Source organism: Aquila chrysaetos, chromosome Z (genome assembly GCF_900496995.4).
Source record: "Aquila chrysaetos chrysaetos chromosome Z, bAquChr1.4, whole genome shotgun sequence".
In the NCBI taxonomy this organism is placed as follows: Eukaryota; Metazoa; Chordata; class Aves; order Accipitriformes; family Accipitridae; genus Aquila; species Aquila chrysaetos.
Window position 1 is genome coordinate 47,395,579 of NC_044030.1, and position 17,392 is coordinate 47,412,970.

Sequence of the window (17,392 nt, forward strand, 5' to 3'; positions counted from 1 at the left end):
ATACTGAATCATTTATAACTGAGCTTAATAGGTTTATAGTTCATGAGTTAAGAGCATAGTTAAAATGCAAAATGAAGGTTGCTTGCCCTGTGCTTGTACACTGTAATTAGCTGTCTTTCTTCCAAAGTAATGAGTTTGTGACTGCATTCTTGCATTAATTCTGATTAAAACTGTCCTTTAGGAATTAACCTAAAAATATGGCCAGAAATGCCATGAAATCCAGATGAAATATGAGCAGTGGCTCTTCCTTTCATATTTTGTCCTAGAGGTACCATCTCAAAATATAAAAGGTATTTTGCTTCTTAGAACCTGGAAGTATTAAAACGTTAGCTAAAGTTTAATCTCAGCCCCCACTTCTTAAACAAATATCAACCTCCCAACACACTGGTACAAGGTTCATAGCTGTAAGAAACCCAACTCCTATGATAATTCATACAGAATATCAATTCCAGCTAGCTCTGGGCAGTGCTAATACTTGTATTAATTTGATGCTGTAAAAATTGTTTCCTGAGCTCTTATTTTTGAGGAGGAGTCACCATTGTTGTATTTTTATGGCTTGTGAAACAGCGAACAGATGTGCCAAACGAGAACATCGCTGTCTTGCAGCACCCACCAGCCAGCACTGAGCAGTCCTCCCTACCCCAGCTGAGGGGCTGCATATGTTGGTGGCATTTCCAGCATTGTTATGTGAAGATCCACAAGCTCCGAGGGGTAACTGAGGGAAAAGAGAAAGAGTTTGAACTGTATGCAGAAGACGGTGTTACAGAAAGAGAGATTCCCAGATTTCTAGGCCTAAACCTATAAAGAAATGAACTGTTGCAATCCTCAGCTCTGACCTCTCCAGGCCTGAGAGGGGGATGGATGAGGCATCCCATGAGGCCATGCCTTCATCATGTACCCACCTGTGGGGCTGAAGGTCTCAGTGAAAGCCAGGAGACGCACAGAGCAGGTTGGAGTGACTAGGGCTGGAGTTGTTCCAGGCAGAGTAGGTAAGAGCAGCGTGACACTACGCACATGCTAAACGCTCACCATCTTGGCTTATTACGGGGGCTTGCTCCCTCAAGCGTGGTGCTCTGCTGAACTCCATGCTAACAGTTTGGGAGGTTCCTTGGACACCCCATCGCTCAGCCAGCTTACGTGAGCTGCCCAAACTCTCACCGGAGGCCTGTCGGAGAGCAGGGAGCTGAGCAGTTTCTGCCACTCCTGGGCTGGTGCCCCCATCACTAGGGCTTCCTCACCTCAATGCCATCTCAGACATCCTCACCTCAACACCATCTCAAACCTTCAAGGATAAAATGAAATTCAAATTGCTGTAATTGCACTTCCTCTGATACAAATGCCATCTCAAAGTGGTTCATGTGCACAGACAGCTCTCGGCTGTACTTCCGCCTGGTTTGGGAGCTGTTGCTATCCTGTAGCAGCTGCCACATCTGGCTGTAGGTGCTGATGTGGGACGAAGACAAGGTGAGGCAGTGTGAGGTGGAACATGGCATGAGCAACCTTCATAAACCCCTGCGCTTCAGGTTTTTTTCTGTCTTTAAAAAGAACAGTGGTTGGTAATATTACCCCTGCTTTGTAAAACCCTTTGAGGTGTGGCAGGGGAAAGGGAAAGGGAAAGGGAAGAAAATAAGAGAGAAAAAGGAAAGCAAGAACAAAAGAAATAATGAAAAGATGAGTGGGAGGGGAAAAAATGGAAGAAACAAGAATTTTGTCCTGCTTTTCGCTGCTGTATTTCCAAGGCTGTGTCTTACAGAAGTGTTTCAGACCGGTGGAAGCGGCCCAGGGGTAGGGGCAGCGGGGACCAGGCTGTGAGTGGAGGGTGGTATCTGCCTGCGCCTCTCTACCCCCGTCCCTGCACAGCCTCTCTGCCTCTTCTTCTGGAGCATGTTTCCTAAAGGCTGAGCTGCCAGGGCATCTACAGTCTTCCTAGCCCCCTGGTGAGCCACAGCCCTCTGATAATGCCCCCTCACAGTATCACATGCCATCACCTTTTGTGACTATCTCTGCACTTTCAAAGTACAGCACATCACTTAGAGAAGCAGCTGCTTGCAAGCACCATGCAGCCATTGCCCTACACACTTAACTACCATTTCACACTTTTGACTCCAGTGACCTATAAACCTTCCATTAGAAAAGTCTGACCCATACAGATAGTTGGAGTAATAGCTGAAATGCAGGGCAGACAAAGGTACGAGAGTCTTAGGTGCTGCATTGTCTGACAGTTGCAGTACTACTTTGAACGGTCCTCCAGCCTTCTTGCAGTGTTGAGATCAGTGCTGGAGAAGAGGACACAACCTGCCCAAAGGAACACTCAGTTCCTTGGTGTTGAGGCCATGAAAATCACACTTAAATTAAAACCACTACAACAACAACAACAAAAAAACCAGTAATGTGGACCCTCTAGGATCTGTGGAGTTACCTGATAGTTATTGCCCAAAGAACAGACGTTACACCGGCTGCAATGCTGAAGGCTGCAGCCTGTGAAAACATGAAACGTGCTGAACCCACGAGTGGGCGAGTCACCAGCACCATCATACGTGTGTGGCTGCAGGATGTGTGCCAGGCTTTGTGGTTGGGCTCCCCTACAGGACATGTAGCAGTAGGCTCTGGTGTGCTTGTGCTTGGAGCCGACACCCTTTTCGATTTTCTAGGTCTTTCCTGCAAAAATGTGATTTAATTTAAAGTGCCGGGAATTGGTTTGCTAACCTTTTCCCACAATGATAGATGCTGCTGGCTGAGAAGAAAGTAGATGCAATTTTAATATGATGGAAAAAGAAGCACACAGTAAAAGCTGCAGAATGGGAGAAGGAATGGTAAAGCCCATTTCTACCTTTCTGCCTCCTCCTCTTCCCCACCTGTACATGTCATAAGTGCAGTTCACCTTTAATGAAGCCTCATGGAATCTTATTCTAGATTATTTTTCCCTTGGAAGACTGCTTAATGATGGCCTGTGAGCTCAAGGAATTTCTTTACAGGGTCACAGCAGAGCCAGGCCAATAGCAATAACTCCCTCCCAAATTAGTCCTTTCCAGAAAAGTTAATGTAGTGGATTTCTAAGAGGAAAACCAAGAGTGAACTTTGATGCAAGCTGCTAAGAGCATGGAAATCAACCAGGTAGAAAATCTCCTTTGAAGAGATGTTGCTGGTGGGCTGGCGCCTGCCCAGCTGCTAGCCCCACAGGCTGGCAGCCCCCCTGCTGCATCTGCCTCTCCGAGGCTGGTGAGAAGACCTCAGCGTCACGGCCCAGGTGACAACGGTCTGCCCTCTGTGTGGAATGGACTGCTTTCTTCCTCTGTAAAGGGGAAGCTTAAGGAAGAAAACCAAACCCAGTTCAAATGCTAGTTTTCCTCATGGGAGGAAAGGTCAGCCAGCTCTTCTAGTCCTTTTATTCAGTGCAACTGTGGTCTCCAAGAAGGGCTATTTTTATAGTAATATTCCGGCATTTTTGCTCCCTTTTAACCCCAGACAAGAAAGATAAAGTCATACAGGAAGAATGGATTACAACGGAATTTATTTTATATATGCTTTTAGGAGCAATTTTAATTCCCGCTTGAGTAAAAGCATCTGTTGCTAATGCTGGCAGGGGTGGCTTTTGTTTCTAGCCAGGATGGTAAACTGTAATGAGAGATGCAAGTATTCAGGCACAAATGACTGTGCAGAAAGAGTGAGACACACTATCGGTACAGTAAAAAAAAAAACACAGGAAAGTAAATGGCGTTACCTCTTTATCACATCACCTCATTAGACTGATGGGTGATTTCAGGTATGGAGGCCATGAAGGCAGCATGTAAACCACTGTGACAGTGTGGTCCAGGGCACCCTTCCCACTCCTCGCCTGGGCATCGGCTGGGCTTGGGGTCACCTGAAATGCTGGTGGGGATTTGCAGAGGGAGCACCCTCTGGGGAGACAGCACTGCAGAAATCGATCAGTTCCCCACCAAACACGTGACCACCTACCCCTGGTTACCCTAAACACGAACAGCAAAGATGTGAAACGATTCTTCCTTGCAGCTCAGCTTTTCCCTGCAAAAAGAGCCAGGAGATTGCCCTGCTTGCGACATTCAACATAGAGCTGCTTGTAAAATTCGATGTGAAACATTTTCTGATGGAAAAATGTCTTTTGACAAAAGTGTTGTTTCCAATATTTCATCAGTTCCAGTGGAATTTAACCATCATTTAGGTAAAGTGTTCTTTGGTAGGAATTTTTGCAACTGGCAAGATGTATCCAGCATGGGCTTCAAGTGAAATAGTTCATATCTCTGAGCAACCAAGTGAGGTAAGTGCTCAGCTGAGAGATCACAGGAGCAGTGGTTTTCTGTATCCCTGTGTCAGTCCGGAGTAATTTTTCTGGAATGCTGAAAAACAGCTGCTCCTCTAATTAGTTCATGAAGTGTCACTTCTAGGGTATCCACGAAATCCAGCTTAGGCTGTCAGCAGCAGAAAGTTGCTGCAAGCTAATGGTTGTTTAGTGGCCTCTGCTAACCGAAATGCAATTGAACAAAAAGAAAAAATACAAAAAAAATTAGAAGAAAGTAAGTAAAATTTCACCCATTGCAAATAGAATTGATTTTCTCCTGGCAAATGGTACCTGTAAATCCTCCTGGGCATTTGTGGGACTGGTGTGGGACTGGTGTGGAACTAACTAGGCATCAAGGTGGCTTGAACAACTCTCGCTCCTACAAAATACCTCTTCTGTGAATCCACAGAGGACTGTCACACTGATGACCCTGGCCCTTCCATCTTCAGATCAAAAAACCCTCACCTCTTTCTCATTTATTTAAAATACTCAATTTGGAAAAAACTACAGCAAAGGGGAGTGGGCTCAGGAACCCCAGAACTGTTGACAGTGTTGCATTCTTCATGTGGAGCGCAGGTATGTCCTCAATGGCACACCAGCCACTGCTCACTGCATCCATCCTCCTTCAGGGATAACTGCGCTCTTCCTTATGCAAGGATGTAAAAGGGACCGAGCTGGGTTTACCTAGCACAGCTGACTTCCAGTAAGGTTGATAAACATGGGTGTACAGGAGGACAGCAGGACACAGCATGAGCCTTCCTTCATAGCCTTCCCCGCTTTCAGCCAACAAGTCAAAGAAGTTTAAAGCCAACATTGCAGCAGGGAAATTTGGTTTAGCTCCTTAGTTTGCCTAATCACTTTCTGAAACATTTACAGTTTTGCTCTCTGTAACATCCAGTGACTGTGAGTCGTACCTGTTCATTATATGTTGGGTGGCACAATAATTTCTTCTGTTTGTTTTAAACTGGCTGCTTGAACATATACCTGCTTCCCAGACTGCAAGCTATAGTGAATAATATAGTGTCAGCTTTTCCGCTAGCATCACTGTGCTTAAAATTAGTTTCAAGGAAAAGTAGGAATGTTTTGTGCTTTTTATCATTTTGGCTTGGGTTTATCAAAAGCGTGTTTTCATGTATTTATTTTGCAATTTGGGTCGACAGAGAAAGCTTAGGGCTGGACAGCAAATTACACATGAAGTAGATTGGGCTGGTTTCACAAAAAGCATGGAGTAACAGCCAGTCCTACCTATCCCCCAAACAAAACAGACCATTTCATAGACCTGGAAGCAGCAGAACATTTTGTACATGTTGTGCAAGGGCCAAACAGCTTGGGATTAACCTGCCACCATTGAAATGTCTGGTGTCTCCGTGCCAAAGCTGATAGACATGCTAAGCTGGGCACTTCTGAAGGATGGCGTCAGATTCAGCGTTGGCCAGACTTTAGAAAAAAAATTGTACAGCTAACATCCTTATCGTGGTCCAAGGCTGATTAACCGTATCAAGTGTCCGCAGTTTCTTTCTCCTGGTACAAATGTGGTGTGTGGGATGAGAGCCGCTATGAAGAAGAGAGCAGTAACTGTATGCCAGGGCATAGAAAGAGGGGAGAGAGGCAAGAGGAGGATATTTCTCTTCTTCTCCACTGGCCCCTACTTACATAAAACCTAATACTTAAAAGAGATCCTTTCCAACAGAAAAGAAGTACAATGAGAACATGGTTATTTTACCCTCCTGATAAGGACACGAGAGAAACAGGCAGCCTAGTTGGCAGTGGTGTCACTCTTCACAACTCCTTCCAGAGATGTTTTGTGAGTTCCTGCTGATATGCAGTCTGTAAGCACTACAAAAACTTTATATTCTGGGACAAGCTTAAAAATCTGCACCAAAATACAGACATACTTGAGCTCCGACTCCACCGAATTCAAAGTTAAAATAGCTTGACTGCAAACATGCACAAAGTGCAAAATATCCCTTTGGATCATTATTCATACTTCTGTTATTCACATGAGCACTCAGAACAATTACATTTTGTTTTCTAAATTGTCCTCCAAGTACAATTATGTAAACAATAAGATAGTGTGGTGAAAAATGTGGGACGTACAGATGAAATGCATGATATTATTATATAGCAAGGACAAGCTTCTGTAACTTGTTTTTGAAACCCAAGATTACCGTGAAACCCAAACATTCTCATAGAAGCAAAGACCGTGAAAATTTCAGCTGGCCTTCTTTTGTAGAAGGCGGCCACAAAACCAAGGTCCTAGACATTACCAAGAATATTTGTAATGTTACCAAGGACTTTGTAATAACCACAACAGTCCTTTAATAAGACTTACTCATCCTTTTACACTAGAGAGTGAGAAAATCATCATGGCCCCATTGCTGCTTCGGTCTTTGGCAAAGCCCAGGAGAGCCCAGCTGGGCACTGCTGCTTCTCTGCCAAGAGAGGGGATATAATGTTGTGTATCTCCCTTGGCCTCAAGGATTCACCTGCCAGCTCTGCCCCTCTCTGGAGAAAAGAAAGCCACCGCTGACTGCTTGCAAAGGTGTAAGCAACCTGCTCTGATAGGCAGTGAAATATTACATCATATTGCTCCCCTCTGTAGTGTTTGTGCTGCATTGTGAGAGTTAAACCTTTCTGCAGGCATAATTTTACCAACTCCTTCCAGCGTCAACAGCATGAGAAGATGCTTATAAAGGGGACTCTTGCCTCTTCAGCAAAGAACACTGCACCCTAGTTACTAATATCACCTAAATAATTGCTTTGGGTGGTTCTGTTATGTAGAGAAGTGTTCTGGAGTGTTAATTGTATATGTGATATCAGTGCTAAATGCACTGAACTGTCTTTTGCATTTGCTGAGATGGTGACTCACTAAGTTCACTAAATCTCTACATGTTTAACTCCAAAATATGGGGGCTGAGCTAACGGATTTCAAAGCAGTATTTAACAAGCCTATTCCTCTGCTGCCCACACAAATGCATACTGATAATCAGACAAAATTAAGTATGAGCATGATTCGTGTGGTGTCTCTCACAGGCATAAATAGCTTCCATGCTCCCCTCTGCACTTCCCTTGGATCATTTACTGTGCAGAGGGTGATCAACTTTAGTGGCCTTTTCAATACTAAAATAAGTTGAACATGACACCAGAGGTTAAAATATTTGTACACTGGACTTTGAGACTCCTATTTTAACACTTTATCGTATCATCATAAAAATAGAAAAAATGCTTTTATTTATTGCTGCTTGCATGTCAGATCACTTAACATGACATAAAATTCCTGGTTGCAAACTTCCATAAAATCATAAAACAGACTGGAAAAAAAAAAACCTACTCCCCCCCCTTCCCTGACAAGAAATAATTTCCTTTGCATTTTCCTTTATTTTTTTGTGGTGTTCCTCTTCAAGTTTGCATGGGCATCCCGGAAAACCTTTGCTGTAAAATCTCACAAGTCAGGTCAGATACGGGCAAAACTCATGCAGAGGCCCTATGAAGGACATTCGCATATTGCAGAAATTCTATCTTCATTGCTTTTAAAGGAAGAACATCACTTTGAAAATCAAAAAAGGGACCAGAGACACAACACTCCCTCGCTGGAGCCATCCACGTGGCAGCTTGCAAGGCTTTGTGCGGGCTTTGGCGGCATGTTTGTGCCTTGCCTCTGAGCACAGGTAAAAGCGAGGTCAGCATCCACTGGGGAAATTCAATCTTCCTTAGCACTTGCAGTGAGTGTGGGGGTTATGAGACTGCTTGTGCTGGGGCAATGCTGGTGGAGGGGATGCTGTCCCGCGCCCCTGCAGGCTCAGCTCCTTCTGGCTGACTTCAAGCATTTTCTCCATCTTTTAGTCACTTGCCCCAACACCCTGGGGACCAGCAAAGGCAGTAAGTGCTTGCTCCCTTCGCAGTGCACCTGGTAGGGGCTGGCTTGGTCTAGGCCGGGCCTGGTAGCTGACCCACGCACCTCTGAAATTCCGCATCCAGCATCACAGTGGTGGTGTGTCATAGACAGCCCCTGAGGCGCCGTGAATAACTCTGCCCTTTGGATAGCATTTTGGGCTACTTGAAGTCCCTCTGAGCTCTGGTGCTCGGCAGGATACGGTCAAAGAGGCCAGATTTCATGGTGCTGGAGCTTGGCACTATCAGCGCAGACAAAATAAACAAGCCTGTCCAAAATATTTACTTGGCCCTGAAACCTTGTTCTGGGACTCACTGCTACGCCTCATGATTTCTTCAGCTAAACAAATGGGGTAGATCTGTCCTTAGTCTGTAGCGTTGGGAAAGGGGAACCTTAAGATGCCAGTTAGTTTCTTCTATTTTCGTTTCCTTCTAAATGCAATTTTCTTATATTGAAATTCCTTGTCAAGACAGATGGGGGAGGAAAAAAAAAGGCTATTATTCAGATGCTGAGTCACTGAAGGGAGAGGCTTGCCATGGCTGGAGGAGGCATTGACAGGAGAGGACGGGCTGGGGATGGCACTGCCGCGGGTACGGCTAGGAGTCCCGCAGCCCTGCCAGCCAGCGTGGGACTGCTGGAGGGGCATGGGCAGCCCCAACGGGGCTGTGGAGAGGCGTAGCAGCTGGGACTCCTGCTTGCGTGGGGACGTCAGTGTCAGGGCTGCCCTGGCCATCCTTTCCCGCAGATTTTGTGAAGTGCCAAGACCCACCCAGCAATCACTTTCGGACGTGTCAGCAGGGAGCCGAGGCACGGGGAAGACTGTGGTTAGCCACAGCTTATTTTAAGCTGAATCAGCCTCCTGAGCTGTGTTGTGTTACTAGCTTTGTGGGCTGAGAACGGCTCTTTCCTTGAAGTAGGAAACAAAAAAGCTATACACTATGCTCGTGGCTGTAATCCTAGATACACAAAAGGTTTTAAAAAGGCAAAAGCATGACCCTGATCTCTGAAAGACACAAGGCTTCACTTCTCAACATACAGCACTTGGACAACTTGGGTGGAAGAGTGAAAGGGAGGGATTTTCAGATCCAGCCCTCATCTAGAACAGAGCTGCGCACCAATGAGGTGTGTTTGAACAACAGACTTTAAGAAAACCACAGCGACCGGGTTTGGGAAAACACATGGATTTTATACAATCCCTTTGCCTCTATTCCACCTAACTAAATTGTATTTGGTTAAAAAAATAAACAGAAGTCAGCAACTTAACTGAGGCTAGTAAAACATGCCCTGAAAAAAAGGCATAGTTAGCAGAAAAAAAGTGGAAGGTACCCTGACTGCTTAGGACTTGTAGTCAATAGTGACATTTTTGTGTCAGCTTTTTTAAAAATAGCCCTCTATTTGTAGCCCAAAATGGCATACTACTTATACGCAGAAGCAGGCTGTGCATATATTAACTTTCTTTCTCCTGTACTAATAAGCCCTGCAAAGATATGTTCTTGGCATAACCTTTTACCGTGGTTAGTTAAAAAATACCACCCCCCCCAAATTATGTGAACTGTTTTGAGAAAATCACAGACGTGTTTCCTTCAGACTGTAAAACTGCTACCAGGAAGAGAGGGGGATGGAATGAAAGAGGAAAGCAAAGGCCATCCGAAGCTGCTGCAGGAGTTAGTTACGGAGTAAGGGTGTTTCTGAGGTCGGGGAGCAGAAGCGTAACAGAGTATGGGTATTCTTGCCTATTGCTGCTTTTATTGTTTGGCGTGGGTGTGACGCTGTTGCTTCCTGAGCTGAAGTGCTAGCAACTGAAGATTTTTAATAGCCTGCTCGAGGACAAAGTGTGGTGGTGGGTGGATTTTACCCTCCATAGAAGCATACTGAAGTGCATGGATATTTTGGGGCAGGGTTTGCTGTAAGGTAAAAATAGGAACCATTACCTCTAGGCTTCATCTGTTTTTGCCAGCTAGCGCAACACGATGGAGGTGTGGCTTGTGTAGTGCCTGCTCAGGCCCCAGCCGAAGGGCTGCTACACCTCCCCTGGTCCTCCCTGCCCTCCAGGAGGGGAGAAGCTCTTGCCACCCCAGAGCTTGGGGGAAGCAGGGATGTGGTAGAGGCACCCTGGAAGAAGCAAGGACAGCTGGGTCTGGAACCCAGCACTGTCACTGCCACTGCTGCTTTACGCAGCCAGGGGCAGCTTAGGACACAGATGATGTGCTCCTCTTGCTGCAGCATGGGTTTGGTCTGCACTTGGGGCATCCCTAGATGTTGTACTTCTGCTTCTGGCAGCGTAACTCACTCACACTCTCTGTGATCTGTGGTCTTGCTCTTTAAAGTGTGGCTTTTTAACTTGGATCACTTGCACGAAAACAAATCAGGAAGCAATTGCATATGGTCGGGTGGAGGGTGTGAAAAACTAGGAGAGTCAAGCAGCTGGTGGCAGTAGGCTGGTAGTGTGGCTCAGCTGGAGACAGGACCACAGAGCTGTGTCCTTGCTGACCCCTTCCACGCTTTGTCCTTGCCTCTGTCCATTGGGGACAGCAACCTTTACCCACCATCATGAAGGGCTCTGGGAAACAAAGAGGAAGAGGACTGTAAAAGTCCTAATGTTATTATTCACTCATATAACCTTTGGTCTCCAGCAGCTATTTGCAGATGACTGTTAAATGCCTCTATTTACTGAAGGCTGGTTGACACTGAGAAATGACTCTGTGCTGACCTGTGATTCACCCTCACCAGATGACAAACCGTTAAACACAACAAACTCTGCTTACGTGAAATGCTGAGTAAATTAACTTGTACCTCAAGGCCATTTCCTAACATAATATGATTTCCAAACTCTGGCTTAGAAAATGTTGCTGAGGAGCCAGTGAACTATTCCCACCGTTGGTCCTTTATTTATTGCCAGGTGCTTACATGTAAGAGACTAAATTACTAGTATCAGCAAAAATATCACCTTAAATCAAATGTAAACCCATTTCTGCAACCTGCAGGTTAAGGGCTTGGTCTCAGCTAGCAAACCTTGAAGCCACCATGGCAAATGCCGAACTTTGCAGCACTGCTACATGCTTGAAGCTACCAGCCAATTTGTCTCACCACTGAGACTGAAACTGCAATTCCTCAGCAGCCCGTGCAAATCTCTGTGTGGTGGTCTCACCTCTTCTGACTGTCCCTGCCCCCTCCTTGTGCTAAATCTGGTACTTGGTGAACTCTCCACAAGCTGTGGCGGTGACTGAACTGGCAGCAAAACATCCAAGTCTTTGGTCGTACAAGGTCAGTCACAAGGTGATCTTCTAGAAATACACAAATCTGTATGGATATTATCCATGAGATGAGTCCAGTGTAGCCATCAAAGAAACGAGCTCAGTCTCACTCTGAAGACTGTAACCAGACTGAAAGGGATCAAGATTTTTCCAGGGTCATAAACCTACTTTCCCCTCATAAATCCCATGCTACTTAAAATACAACTAAGGAAAATCTACTTTAGCCTAATCCTGTTTAAACCTAGTCTGACCTGGTCTCCCAGAAGCATTATCAAAGTCAAATGGTCCTGTGCACTAACTGTTTCACAGGCTCCCTTGGGAACTCAGGACATACTCATCATGTGCCCAACTTCTTACTGACCTACTAAAGTAAACTTCAATCAAATTTACAGTAAAAATGCGCTCTGCTCAAGGAAAATCCTTATCAGCAAATGAGGCAGGTTGGATGGGTTTTAAACAATATAAATGTGAATGTACATTATGGTAAAGAGTAGATAAACAGGAATGAGGAACAGTGAATTAAATTGCTTTTCTTTTCCTCAGATCTGGGCTGTAAAATCACCAAGATTGTAGGTGAAGATTCACAGTGGGACTTCATCCTGTCTCGCTATATTGCAAAATCACCAATCAGGCAAAAATATTAGTGAGGGGCACTGTAGGTCTCCAAAGATGAAAGGTCTGAGCTGTAGGGAGCATTTCTCCACCTACATGTTTGCTGTGCAGTAGCTCAGCAAACACCTTGTGCTTCTAACACCCCTCTCACAAAAGAATACACCAACAAGCTGATGAACATCACCACCAAAATGCTTTCAGAAAACAAAATACATTAACTATGTGTAAAGACCACTGTCAATGAAATCTGAAAATAAAATCCACCAATAAAGAGAAGCCCAAATACACATCTGTACATATGCCTGGCTAACATTTAATGACGCCTTTCAGACACTGGATAAAGGGACGGAGATGCCTATGGCTGCAGTGGGAAAATTAAGCTGAAAGAATGGAAAAGTTCTGCTGTGAGCAGGGCCCCATACTGAACCATGGCTTCAGTTTATCCTTTAGGTCATGTTGCCTCCATTTAAATTGATTTCATTATTGTATCTTCAGAAGGAGCTGTAGGAAGAACCTGAAAATACATGAACCAGGAAGAGCAGGTTAAAAGTGACTTACCATCAACAGCACTCACAGCCCTATCAAAACAACCTCAAAAACCAAACAAAACCCCCAGACAAAGCATTTTAAAACTGTTGATTCCTCCCTAATAGCAAACCAAATCATGGTGAGGCTGGCTGACTGAGGGTATGGAGGAGCATAAAACCAATTCAGATGCAGCTGCATTTTAAAGTAGCTTAGCAAGCAAAGCGGTGGGCAGCTAAGGTGTCTTGAGTCCAATTAGGTAAGTAAATTTGGCTATTACACAGTCAGTGACTATAACTCTTTCCTTGGATTTAAACATTTTTCATGAGCAACACAGCCTTGGTGGTTCACTTAGCAAACACGGCCCTGGTCTATGAATAGGGAAGGTCATCTTATGCTGATACTCAGGCTGGTCTTACACAGAGATGGTTACTTCCTAACTACAGTATACGACATTGCAAACATCAGGCTTGTGTTCGGTTAAATCCTTTGAGATATGGAATGTTAACTGGAAGAAAAATGAAAAAGATGAAGGCACTGTATATTTTATATATAAAATTCTCTGATACACACACAAGCCCCTATACATATTTAAAAAAAATAATACATGCACAACAACTGAAAAAGCAAACAAAGAAAGAACTTGCTCCACAGTCACGGTAACGTAATTTAGAAATGTTGTCACCTGTGTATGGATTAAAAATAGCATCACACTGCAATAGTAGTCATTTAGCATTAGAGGCATTGCAACAGGAACTTGGAAGGAGGAGGGGGGCTCTGGAAATGCCATCGCTTGGCTTGGGCCATGGGTAACCGCACTGTGAAATGCCTGCAGAAAGGGAGGCACTTCACCCTACAACCCTCTCAGGTGCCCATAACAGTCAGTTAAGTGCAAGACTTAACCTGCCTGGGTCAGGACTAATTACACAACAGTCTACCCTGCATGCTTGTACTCAGGTGTGAGAGTAGATATAATTATCCTATGTATTTTTCATTTTCTCTCCATAATGAATAAACGTCAGCTTGTGACAACCAGGCTTATTGCTACTTGGGAATAAATGCTGTGAGCTGGTTATCGATACAGGGAGAAAAAATCTAGGACTACAAGGAGGTTTAGTGAAGATACAGCTATCTTACTTAAAGGGCCTGAGCCAAAGTAACATTCACATGAGAAACCCAACTTCCAACATTGCTATGATACTGACCAGAGGCTTACAGGAGAGAAACATCCACTGAAATGAAATTGGTGTTACAAAAAAAAAAAAAAAAAAAAAAAAAAGTGTCATCTACATCTTACTATCTAGTACAAAAGGCAAGAGTGAGACACATCTTCTTCAGAAAGCTGTGACTCTAGTCATTTCAATAATCAACACTTTTTTTAAAAATGGTACAGCTTTCTATCTACACAAATAAACAGTCAAGCCACAGTGTTTCGGGTTGCCGTTGTAGGTGTTGATTCTTGCATTTATTTCAGTACTGCCATCTTTAACAGTTTTACACTTCTATTTTCATTTCATTTAAATCACAGGCTGCTGGTACTCTGCTATTTTGCATCCCACATGCCAAGACTTGCTTCTTCCACTGAATTCAATTTTTTAGGAGTCAGAAATCTGGTCCTTGGTTCTGTTTTGTTGTGCTGATGTGCCCTTTCAAGCAGAAATGGTCTCTGTATTTTCTTCAATCTAGCAAAAAACAAAAAACCCCACAACCCTGTTTCTCTTTGTCCATCACTAAATTACTACTACAATGGGCAATTTAAAGGCTGAAGCACATTCTGTTGAAGTGTTTACAGTAGATTAAGGGGTAACTCAGGGCTGTGAAATGGCATTTAAAACTCTCTTCTGTTAGATATTGACCTCACTGTGGTGATAACTAATCCTGACTGTACTCACAGAGAGAACTTTGCTCCTGGGCTATTGTCACCGAGACTCACACAATCAAATTAAACAGGTGTTAAACACAACAGAATTTATTCTTCAATCAAAAATGTTTAGAACTCCAACATTAGTAAATCACAGGTTCAATGATGTAAAAGGAAATTAATAGTGCACAACCGACTTAAGAATTCTTAAGCTTTAGAAATGATGACCCAAATTGTGCACATCAGTCACTTAAAAGATGAGGGCTCTCAACCTGGAGGAGTTACCTCGGGCAGCATCCCGACCCAAGGGGAGAGTCCCTGACTGCAGACCCACTGCTCCGAGGAGGACCGACTCAGTTTGCCCGCCGGCAGGGCCCTGTTTATACCCTAGTCGAGTCTGACCTGTCATCATATATGGTCAAAGGTCGAGAACTTTCTTTTGACTGAGGTGTTTCACTGGCCGAGGGCCTTCTCCTTCAACCAAAGCGTGTACGTGACAGTTGTCACCGGCGGAAGCATGGACATCACCACAGTCATCATGCAGGCTGGGTGGCTCGACCCCAAAACGATGGCTTCTAGTTTTTTGGGTTTTTTTCTCTCAGTCAAAAAGTTTCAGTCTCTATGAGGGCAGGTGTACCTGCCACAACTATGTTTTAATGTTTCCACAGGTAGTCACTCTCATTATTTTTCCAGCTCAGGTTTTCTAACTGTCTTTCTCAGTTAACTGTTTGGGTTTGTCATTTATTAATTCCAATGGCATCCAGGCACTTTCAGGTGTACTGCCAGAGCCCTTTGTGTCTCCTGAATCAGAGCACAGTCCATCAAATTTCCCAGGTGGTTAATTATGAAAAAGATCAAGTGAGTCAGTAATAGGTCATTTGTGAGAAAAGGCATTTTCATTGTCCGGCTGGCTGAGAAACTAATAAAACAAACATAAAAAAAAAATCACACATCTATACAGAGAGCAAAGTTCCTTTTCTTACTAAATCATTGCTACTTAACACACCTGGACACCTGAAACAAACCAATTTCCTTATTTGCTGCGCATTTCCTCCTTCAACCATATGCATCAGACAATACTGTAGAGCTGCTTAGGAACACAGAGAAACTGACATGCATTTTTACTCATTATAGACACCAGGCATGAGTCAAATCCTTATTAAGTAACCTTTGATTGACTAAGAGACATAACAAATACAAGCAAGTGTCTAAGACATGCATTTACATTTGTGAATAATGACCTTCCAAAACACATGGCAGAGTTACTGATTCTCAGAAGCATGTTTTCAAAGGGCTAAGGACCAGGAAGATAGCCAGGGCTTCTTGACCCCATGGCATCCTTGTGCACCACAACCAACCAAGTCATCTGGCAGCTCATCAGCCTTACAGCAACAGGTTGGAAACACCACAGGAAGCTGATCATTACACTCCAAATTTTAGGTTTAACAGTAACAGCTGTCAGTAAGTTTACACAGAATCCTGTGGAACATAGTATTGCACAGCCATAACATGAGCTAGGCAAGTATTTCACCAATTGAAGATTACGAAACAGTTTTTAGTCACATAGCTGCTTTCAGTTACTCATTTGTTTGTATGTTCCATTTTGCTCCCTAACTAAATAAAAGTTCCCATCATGTGGTAAACTTGTTGGGGACAGAGGAAGACCTTTCCCAGAACAGTGTGTTTACGTGTAAGTCAAGAACATCTCAATCTAACAGCCAAACATTAAATGAGGATCAGTATCATGGTGACTTGATCATGTTTCTTCCTTGGAAGATGGGTATACTATTAGTAGCTGTTTGTCACTTTAAACTCAAGAGCAAATAATAGCAGCTTTATGAATGGCTTGTGTTCAGACATTATAGAAGATGGACTCTTGTTCTCAAAAGCATTTTAATACCACAGTATTAAAACTGTGACTGGCAGTGCCATGGGAGTTAGACATTTATTTTAGGAGTATAGACCAGTCTCCAAGTTGGGCAGCAGAGAATGGGATCTGAAAGACTCTGCACCTACCATCTTACTCTTTGCCGAGAAAGATGTACCACAGTGTTTCCACGTAAGTTTAAATACTTGCCCCCCCCCCCCCCCCCTTTGTCAATACCTGCTCTTTTTAAACAACCTTCCCCTCCTTTGACTGTTTAGTGAGACTCAACAGAATTAGGGCTCCTGAATGATTATAGACACTACATAAATTATTAAAAGAACAAAGCTCAGGGGAGCCTCCAGACTTACTTTTGAGTACAGGCTCATACCCCACTTGTGGGCAATTTACATATGATACAGTTCATGATTTCACAGGACAATGAGGGATTTTTCATTCCATACTTTCCTCCACAGATCTACTGAGACCAATTATTTCAACAAGTCTTCCCAAGTACAGCCTTTGTTCAGATGAAAAAGCAGAGATCGAGACCATCATAATCATTAACTACCTGTATCAGTACTATTACCTGTCCTAAAACACTCTAGTCACAACAGTTTAAAACCCAGACACATTCTCCTCAAATACCAATTACAGGGCATTCTTGGGTTCAAAAGAAAAAAAAAAAGATAAAAGCATTTTATGCTGCAGGAAGTAGCTGATTTTGCTTTAATACAGGCATAAAAATGATGATTTCCGTGCTTTAAAGCAGTTCCATGATTAAGTCATAAAATTCATCCTGGAAAATGAAGTCACAGAGCACGTCTGTCTTTCCTTGTTGGAGGTATATACAGTGGCTATAGTAGTAACTTAGCACATGAGTATCAGCTGACTGGTGGGATGCACAGTATCCATTTCTGATATGAGCAATTCTTAGGCATTATCCAGCAGTGAAGATGTCTTCCTCCAAGGCAACACGTGATGTGTGCTTTGTCCTTCTCACTGGGAAGGATAAATCTGGCATATTTAACATATGTATTTGGATGCTGACCCTGGCAACAACTCTGCCCAGGTCTGCTAGTGAAGC